This window comes from Dreissena polymorpha, chromosome 1 (assembly GCF_020536995.1).
Source record: "Dreissena polymorpha isolate Duluth1 chromosome 1, UMN_Dpol_1.0, whole genome shotgun sequence".
Taxonomy (NCBI): Eukaryota; Metazoa; Mollusca; class Bivalvia; order Myida; family Dreissenidae; genus Dreissena; species Dreissena polymorpha.
This window is the reverse complement of record NC_068355.1, coordinates 210688248-210697854: the sequence shown is the minus strand read 5'-3', so window position 1 is coordinate 210697854 and position 9607 is coordinate 210688248. Positions and strand designations below refer to the sequence as shown.

The following is a 9607-nucleotide window of genomic DNA, read 5'->3' as shown; positions in this document are numbered from 1 at the left end:
TTTAACCATATATTCAATTTTCTAAGTATAAAAAGGGCACATTATTCTGTCGAAATGCCAGTCAGAGTTACATAACTTTGCCTGCACAGTCCCCTTATGATAGTTAGTAAGTGTTGCAAGTATGAAAGCAATAGCTTTTATACTTAAGTAATAAAATGGACCTAAACACAAAACTTAACCAAACTTTTCCATTTTCTAAGTATAAAAGGGGCACATCATTCTGTCAGAATGCACGCCAGAGATATAGAACTTTGCCTACCCAGTCCCCTCAGGATAGTGTACCAAGTTTGAATGCAATAGCATTGATACTTTCTGAGAAAAGTGGACCTTAACGCAAAACTTTACCGGACGCCTACGCCGACGCTGACGCTGACGCCGACGCCAAGATGATGACAATAGCTCTTTCTTTTTTTTAAATAGATGAGCTAAAAAATTGCAATAAACTGCGATAAGGTTGTTTTGTCCCTTTGCCTGGATATGTTATATAAGGAAATGTTAAAACACTTATCCTTTTTTTAAGTGAAACGGACCGCTGCATACAAATCGCTTGTAGGAATTTTTGTATGGATTCATTGTCTTAACAGTTTTATTATCTTGAGTATATCGTAAACATTACCGGTAAAAAACGTTGAAGTTAACACGACTGGCTTATTCCTTTAACTATTTTATCGACGCGAATTTTAATTTACTTGTAACGTCAGTTTATAATATATTTTAAATGTAAGAAATCGTCAATTGTTATAAAAGAGAAACGTCGGACAGTTGAATTTGTTCTTTTATTCCAGTAATAATATGGTTTAACTTTAAATATGATAGAGGATAATTTAAGAGGATGAATGGACGGTAAATGGTACACATGAATGGGTTGTATTTTCTACTCAACACAACTTGAGAAATGCTTGTTCATTGTTTACATCTTTTGTATTCTCTATTCTCTACTTAATCAATAAAAAGTCAAAATTGAAATAAGCGCTAACGACACCGTTGCAACAGCAACAATGTAGCCATACACATTTGTCTCAAATATTTAAATTCTATCTTAAAAAAATATTATCGAAACTTTGAAGGATGTTTGGACAGATGATAGAACGACCACGATATCATGACTGTTGTATTGATCTCAACAGTTTATTCATCGAGGTTTAATTATTACTGCAGCAGTCTCCGAGACGCCATTGAGAAAGCTATGTTGCATTTGCGCTCAATCCCTCGGATGTAAATAATGCTCAACCCCCAAGTTTGGATTCGGCATTAATCGCAACATACCTGAAAAAGCTTCTAAATGGTCGTATAAGATGGTGTTACTTTATACATAGAAGTAACCGTATGCAAGTGGTTTCGTTGATAAGTTGCCATACGTTTTTTCCTGATAAATAACACGAAATAACATGACGTTATTTTATGATGTCACGTTCGCAGTTTTATTCTGAAGAAAGTTTACATAAACGCCTGTGGTTATATGCTTGTTGAAGTATCTTAAACTATCCGGCTGGCATACGTTTTAAAGTACACTAGTTGCACATCCGAAATTTGGCAGTTTATTCTTATCAATTAAATATTTCCATATAATTCGATGTTCTAATAACATCTTACTTAAAGAAATCAAAAGTAAATATCACAAGTAAAGTATAATTTAATTAACAATATCGACGTGCCAACATGCACGAAATGTGTGTTAAATGATAAGATCGTGTGTATATCGATCATCTGACTGTTAACGTGTTAGTATGTATTTTCATATCCTAAGTTCAGAATTGCAAATTATAATGCATTGTATCATTATATTTTCATAGGAAAACCCTTCCTTTAAAAACATTTATATAGGCAAACCATTCAGAATGTACCCATATACATATCGTTAGAAACCGCAATATACATGTGATATCATAAGACATGTTTATAATGCTTATAACTGTACATTATTTGAAAAAAACTTGATATTTAAACTGTACCAAAACTCCTTTAACAAAATACATGAAACTTATGATCATCTAAGAAAGGGTTATTTTTTATATTATAAAGTCCTTGCTATTATCACAATAAATATAACTGAGTTATACCTTTGTCGAGACCTTTCATTCAAGAACCACTATTCGACATGCTTCCGTTAAGAATATTTGGGGCAGTGAACGCATGAAGTTGGACGGAATAAACAGAACAGAATATATATATTTTATTACTTTAGCATATGAAGCAAATCGCCATTAACATTAGCATACACTACCGATATGCGTTTGAATGTATACAAAACACACATCATTTTGAACAATACTCAATATGCATCACAGGAAATGAAAAGGTTTTCGTGAGAATGTCACTGAGGTCAATACATCTATCTTCACAATGTTAAGCACATATTTTAATTGCAACATTCATTAAATTACATTTACTTCTTTATTTCGGTAAACACAATTGTATACTAAATAAACAAAATATGTCTAGAACAATATTTAGTGAACATTAATAGCTAGCACATAATCAGGTTCTGAACGATGTCAAACCAGGTTAGTCTTCTTTAAGTTGACATCATTTGGTTATGGATTCCGGGCATAAGCGTGTCGGCCAAATATGCGGATCTACTATTCATGTGGAAATTATTTAATGCGAGCAGAACAAATTCCTTATTCCGAAACAAGCCGCCAACAGATGCACCGCTTATGTACAATGATTTTGTCTTGTTTATGGACACACTGTCGAGAAATCAAATCATCCATATGGATGCCCTTTTATTGAGCTACTGCCAATAGTGCCAAGTCAAATTAGTTTAGACGAATGCTATGAAAACTTGAAATAAAAACGCGATACTCGCGCGATGCATCTTTATTGTATGGACGCAATAGACTGACGTTTCAATTTCTCCTGATTAACATGCTTATGCAAGGCCTTTGTAAATACGTATTCGTGAAGTAATCATAAATGTATTAATGTTTTGAAGGTTACTCAAAGACATAAAAGGCTAATTATCGGGTCCTTACAAAGACCTTTATTTGTATGTATAACCATCATTTAGCATATATCCATGAATAGTACAAGGAAGGGATTTTCACGGGATGACGATACAATTTAAAAACTTGGATTGTTTTAACAAATACAATAATTGTCGGAGATTTTCTTAGATGTTTGAACGTATGGTATTGTATTAAACATTATCAGTAAAGAGTATAAGAAACAATTAAATTATTTAAAATGTAGTTAATTATGCTGCTAATACATTTATAACAGCTAGAGCCAAATTGTGTGACCTGCACATATATACTTCGATATATTGTTTAAATACTTATGAATATGTGCGTATAACTAGTGATGCTAATTTATCCAATTATTTAAATAATGAACATCAACTTTTAACATGCCGTAAACTAAAAAAGTGATTGTCATTTATCCACCACCATTCATGGCTGGAAATGAAAGACCGTAACCTTAAAAAAACTACTTACGCAAGCTTATAGAGTTGAAAATCGAAATATATGCCTTAACAAAAACAAATCAGTTTTGTACCGGAATGCTATCACAATGAAGAGCTTAGAAAGTGGATGTTTTCTTTTTTCCTACTGATACACATTTAAATTGAAATTAACATATCATTTAAACTTTGTTTTAATAAATATATGAATTATGCACTTAGCCATAAGTGTTCATTCTAAAACATATAGCGTGAAACCTTTGTGTGAGGACTTCTTGTTTGCGCATGTGTATCCTTGTTGCTACATTAACTGGCTGCCGGTTTTTATTCTTTCAAATATTAATTAATTCAGCGTAAATTAATTTTGTTTCTGATTTATTTGATGGTAGTATTTGTAAGGTTTGGATTTAACTGATATTGAATGAGCACCATAATGGTAAGGTGATTGTCGTTTGGTCTCATGCAAACATATTTGTTACATGTATGAGTCAAGTACCAAGTTAATATGAACTTACTGATTCATAACAATACTATTTAAAGGAATACTATTAACATTTCTTTCCGTTCTAATACCGTCAACATAAATATATATTCAGAATACTAAATACGTTTGCGTATACTTAAAAAAACTTTGATTTATTTGGCTTGCTAATCATACAAAGCTTCTCATTGAACTACAGAAATCTTTTACCGATAGGTCATACAAAAGTGGTACGTGAACACTGAGTTGTAAGAATTATTGATTTCATGGTTGCAAACGCTATCATATTTCTCTGAAAATAAAACTGTTTTGTAAACCTTTACGATCCTATAGAATTATTTTTGAAGGCCAATATCTAGAGTTGGCATCTAATACTCAATATTTTGCTTTTGAAAACGTTGAAATTCTTAAAGGGAAATTTCAACGTGTGTTCATTGAATAATGACGTCTATACAAATATTGCATACTTAACGAGGTTGGCATTAATTAAAATAATACCAGAAAAAAACTCACAATAACTACGAAATACACATTTTGATAGCAACACGTCTTTTTCATGGTACCATGCACTTTATTGTTTTCATACTTGTAATTGTGTCACCACGAATTAATTAGTGTACAGTTGTCAGCAATTGCTTGAATTGACATACACTGGGTTTAAATGTGTATTGTAAATAAAACCGCATGTAACGCTAAGCCCAACATCTGTACGCAATACTTCGAGATGCGCAACAATTAAAATTATGCATTTGTCGCGGGACAGAACAGACCAACTCATTTCAGTTTAGTACAGGGATAAAGTCGTTGCCGATTAATGTATAATACCAAGTAAATCAATTTATATGCTTGTGCAAATACAACCGCTCATGTTTATAAAAGTCATCATACATACTGCATGTATAATATAAGACTTCACATTTAACAGATACAAACACAATAGTCTTATTATTTAAGGATGAATACGAATTAAAGAGAGTAGAAAGGACTTCAACCAAAAGTACAAAGTATGGTTCTTAAGGAGTTGATACCAATGTTATGTTATATAAAATTAAACACAATTGCGACTTGACTATGTAATCATACAAAGGATCAAACTGACATTTTAAATAATATATTTTCTAGACTGTAAAACAACATCTTTTAAACATCAGGACAAACAAAGTATCTTCATTACATTATAACCGTCTTAACCCATTATTATGTGGCATATAACTGAATTTCTCTCACTCTCCCTGATGCATTTATATGACAAGTCCCGTAATCATTTACGTGTGGTCTTGTGGAGGAACATTATTTCTGAACATGTGAAGAATGGAAGCTTCATCTTACTTGATTTATTTATTTTAAATAAGTACCCTGACAATCTGGGTGTTTTAGTTATTTGTTCAATCGAAATTTATACTCATGTAAACAGTCATAAAGAGTAGAAGAACATCAGCCAAGCACTGTGTCCTGTCACGAACAAGCGGTATATGGCTGCGTCGTTTTAGGAAAGTTATAAATGAGGCCTCGTAAATTGAGATGCACGAAACGAATAATTCATAACCACATCTTTCAGACGGAACCCATTTAAATTTAGCAATTTCAAAAAAGAATAAGTTGTTAATGGAGAATCGATGTTTTAACTACAAACTTGCTTCCCAATAGTATGCATGTTTTGTGCATAAGCTTTGTCTAACAAACTATATCAATGTAGTAAAGTGTTAACAAAACAAAACAAATCGAGACATCATAAAGTTTATTTCATACGTATGGATAAGCCGGCAATACTTCATTTTAGTAGAAATTACAGAAAAATATCCGGAAAGGGGAATGCAACTTTTCAAAAAGGACCTGAGTCATTTTCTATACAGTTCTTCCTCGGTTGATAAGCAGCGACGACTTAATAATCAATACAAGATATATTGTGCGAGTCAATCATTTTTATTTCAAACTCTTTCTATAGATCTTTTTAAAAATCATGTGTTCTACCTATCAATTAAAAGCTCAATTGATAAATTTACAGCCATTTTGTATTATACCTTTTCGATATACAATAAGTATAGTTATCATTACTTTGTCTTGCCCCATGGGTTGTTTGCGTTGGAATATTGTGCACACTGGTTTTGTGCTCATTCGAGAGAAATTGTGTATCCCGTTTGATTTTTAGGTAAGTATGACCAATGTCAATACACTTTTATGTGAAATATTTTCGGCAGGATTTCTTTGAACGATTGTATCATTTGTAATGTATGTTTGGCTTCTGATAACACAGGAGGACGTTTTGTATACGAAACGCCCATAGGCGACGTGCACAAGTCTGTGTTAACATAAACTTTTGTTTCCGCACGAAATCGTGAACATGATTTGACTAAAAGAAAGCCATGTTCATGGCCGGAAAATCTCTCGGCATAATACAATAGTGTCTTGTTGTCTGAATAAGGTATTTGACGTTAACACGTCATTAATTTTGTTGGCTATATCAACAAGGAAACTGATTAAGCTATGAAAAAAAACATTTATTACATCTGGCCGCTAAAGAGTTATAAAGTTGATTTAGAGGAGCTTTCTATGTTTTTTCTTTGCAATTTGGATCTTGGTTATTTACGTTTTACCAGATGTTTGTGTTGTCAAGATTATCTTAACAAACATAATTACGTTAAATGGTATTATGTAAAAAAATAGCATACAACGCACACACTTAAAGACGATAACTACAAAAATCTTGAATTTAAGAATGAGTACACCATATCAGCATTTTATTAAACAAATAACACTGATATGCATGTATGTCCGGCAGAAAAGTTCGAGATTCTCCTGTAAACTTTCTAAGTCAAAATATGACTTTGTCGAGTAATGGGAACTTCTATTCTACAATTTCATTGAACATACAACTCGATGTGGTTCGGTAAGTCAGGAAGTTTTGCATCTTTAAGCAGTGTTTCAGGACATGATTTAATTCCGTAAATGTTGTTTAATTAAAAGAAAATGTTACATAACCCCAATACGAACAGCAAATGTACCAGATTTTCCTCACGAGACCAGTGGCTATGTTGCATATGCACGTACAAAGATTCACGTTAAGTGAGACAATTTCTGGAAATCAAAGCATGTTTGTATAGATATTTCATACATGACGCATGTAGACGATCGAATTAAATGGTAAAGAAACTGTTCGACAACATTTATTCGTGTATTTTAGCGCGCGCGCGATAATTGGCCCTGAATCGTTCTCTCCGCAATTATTAAGTGGTCTGCTAATTGCGCAATCGTTCAGGCTCCAGTAACGCATCAACTGTTCGAATCTGAAAAACCTATTGGAAATAGGAAATGAGTTCGTTGTTTTATTGACATGATATACATCGATATGTCAATAACTAAACTATAAATGATTTATCAGCAGACAAAACGCTGCGTATCACACATGGGCTAGGAGATCTGTTGGCCTAAATGATGACGCGTCCAAATAGCAAGCATTGACTACATGATAACAACAAGTGTAATTGGTTCTAAAACATCAACAATCATAAAGTAGCTTTGATTGGATAAATAAACAAGCCGTTTTAATGTAAATTTACCTTAACAGTCCACATTTCTACATGCAATGCCATTTTCGAATAAGTGTTTTTTCTCAAAATAAATACACACATAATTGTGTATTCTGCCACTGGATAAGAAGAACTGTTGATTCCAATACAGCCGAATAATTATATAAAATTCAAACGTATACTCATTACCGGAACTAGAAACGGTTGTAAATAAACACTAATTATGTCAATTGATTGGTCGACAATTATGTGCATATGTACATGTATCCTGCTGATATCCGGATTACGACTTTTAACCACCATTAGGATTGATTGCGTATGTGTGTCGGGGTTATATTACCACATAATACATCAGGAAAAATGAAACAGTGGCATATTCACATGACACAAAACAAATGTACAAGACATGACTCACACAAACATATGTGTGACACAATTTATATTCTCCTTACTGAATGATCCATATTATATATTCTATAGTTTCAATTTATTTAAAGCTTGAATGCAATACTTTTGGATATAATGATGACCAATAAGAACAATAAATCAATCTTCGAAACTTGAAAAAAGCTTTCTAATCACACTCATATTTTCTGACGCAGCAATAAACCGAAGTCGAATGCAACGTTAATACTGATATAATGTCCCTTGCATGTAAGGGACCTAACTTATTACGAAAAATGTAGAACACTATTTTAACAATACTTTTTAAAAACCTCATAGTGTAGAAAAAATACTGATGACAGTAGGACACATGGAGATAAGTGTAAAACTTACTATTGTTATGTCATAAACATTAAATACCAATTTGATATAAAAACTGTTGAAAAGTTATTATAGTTAGCTTAGCGCAGTGGTGGTACCATAGCCAATACGGTTCATCCGAGGCGTGGTTATTGCTAGTTGAAAACTATACCCAATACCCAGCGCCGACGCCCCTGAAATATGGGCGGCGAGCGCAATTTGTGAACGTCCTCAATCCTGCAATCAAATCATTACTTGAATTAACAACGTTTTCTTTGATGATTTCACTGAAGCTATGCCAATACATTGGGTTTCATTTTTAATTTAACCACAATTAAAATATCACTGGCTTCTCAGCATCATGTTTTCTATATGCAAGTACTTATAAATTCGCTTGGATTCACTGCATGTGTAAGTGTTTCAATCGTCTGGATAGAAGCCAAAACATGAACGAAATTAAAAGAAACACGTTTCCTCAAATGTTTTTCGTTTGTATGAGGGCAGTTTTTTTTATAAGGCGAGATGCAGAGCCACAAAAATATGGCTTGCTTTCGATGCCAAAAAACCTGCATTAATTTTAAGTGTTAATATCACAAATAAAGAACTATGTTTGAAGCTCAGCCCAGCACAAATTGCAAGGGCTGAGTTTACGGCATCGATTTATTTATGTTGCCATTAGTTTTCTTATGTTTAAATATACCGAATCAAATGTAATGAACATAATGTCAATTTTTTTATTGCATTTTGGATTGTGCCACACACATTATTCTGCTTATCATGGCATAGGTATTCTTCAAACTTATATTTGAAAAGATATATTATCGTATTTCATTCCAAATGCAGAATTTAGTAAGTTCCAGTCTTTGCATCTTATTAAATTAATATAAGTGGAAATCTGGATCCGAAACAAAATCTTCCTACATTCTACGCATACTGCGATGTCTTGGCAATTCGTTGACATCAGTCTATTTGCAGACGGAGGGACAGAACATTATTTATTAATCAATCAGTCACTTTGCCGATACTGAAAAGATGTGTTCTCCTGATGGGAGGAATCATCATCTGAGTAGATAACATCGTAACATGCACAGAATGTTGTTGAAGCGAATATGTATGAAATACAACATTGTCGTGTTTTTCATAAATGAGTTCGCATTCGTATGTGAGCATAAATGTGTATGCATTTTTGCAACTAAGTTAAAAACACATAATCAAGAGGAGTATAGGGTCTACACAATAATAACTTGCAAAATAAGGAACATAACAGTTTATTCGATTTTGACAATCATTTCATGAACATAGATAAATACAAATTAGAACTAGATTGGCAGCTGTGGCTTTACTGGCGTCAAATCTGAAAAAAATGGTGTGTCATTAGACCTAATAAAACTTTGTTTATTTGTTAAGGAATCGTTGAGTTTTAGATTGAATTTGTTAAATCGTAAAAGGTAA

At 32.8% G+C, this 9607-nt stretch overlaps 1 non-coding gene across 1 annotated transcript; it reads left to right on the top strand.

Moving 5' to 3' along the window:
• Positions 1–8253: 8253 nt before the first annotated feature.
• On the top strand, positions 8254–8391 carry LOC127865341 (U4 spliceosomal RNA). The gene has a single exon (XR_008042597.1). It is a non-coding gene; the product is annotated as a U4 spliceosomal RNA (small nuclear RNA).
• The last annotated feature ends 1216 nt before the right edge of the window (positions 8392–9607 follow it).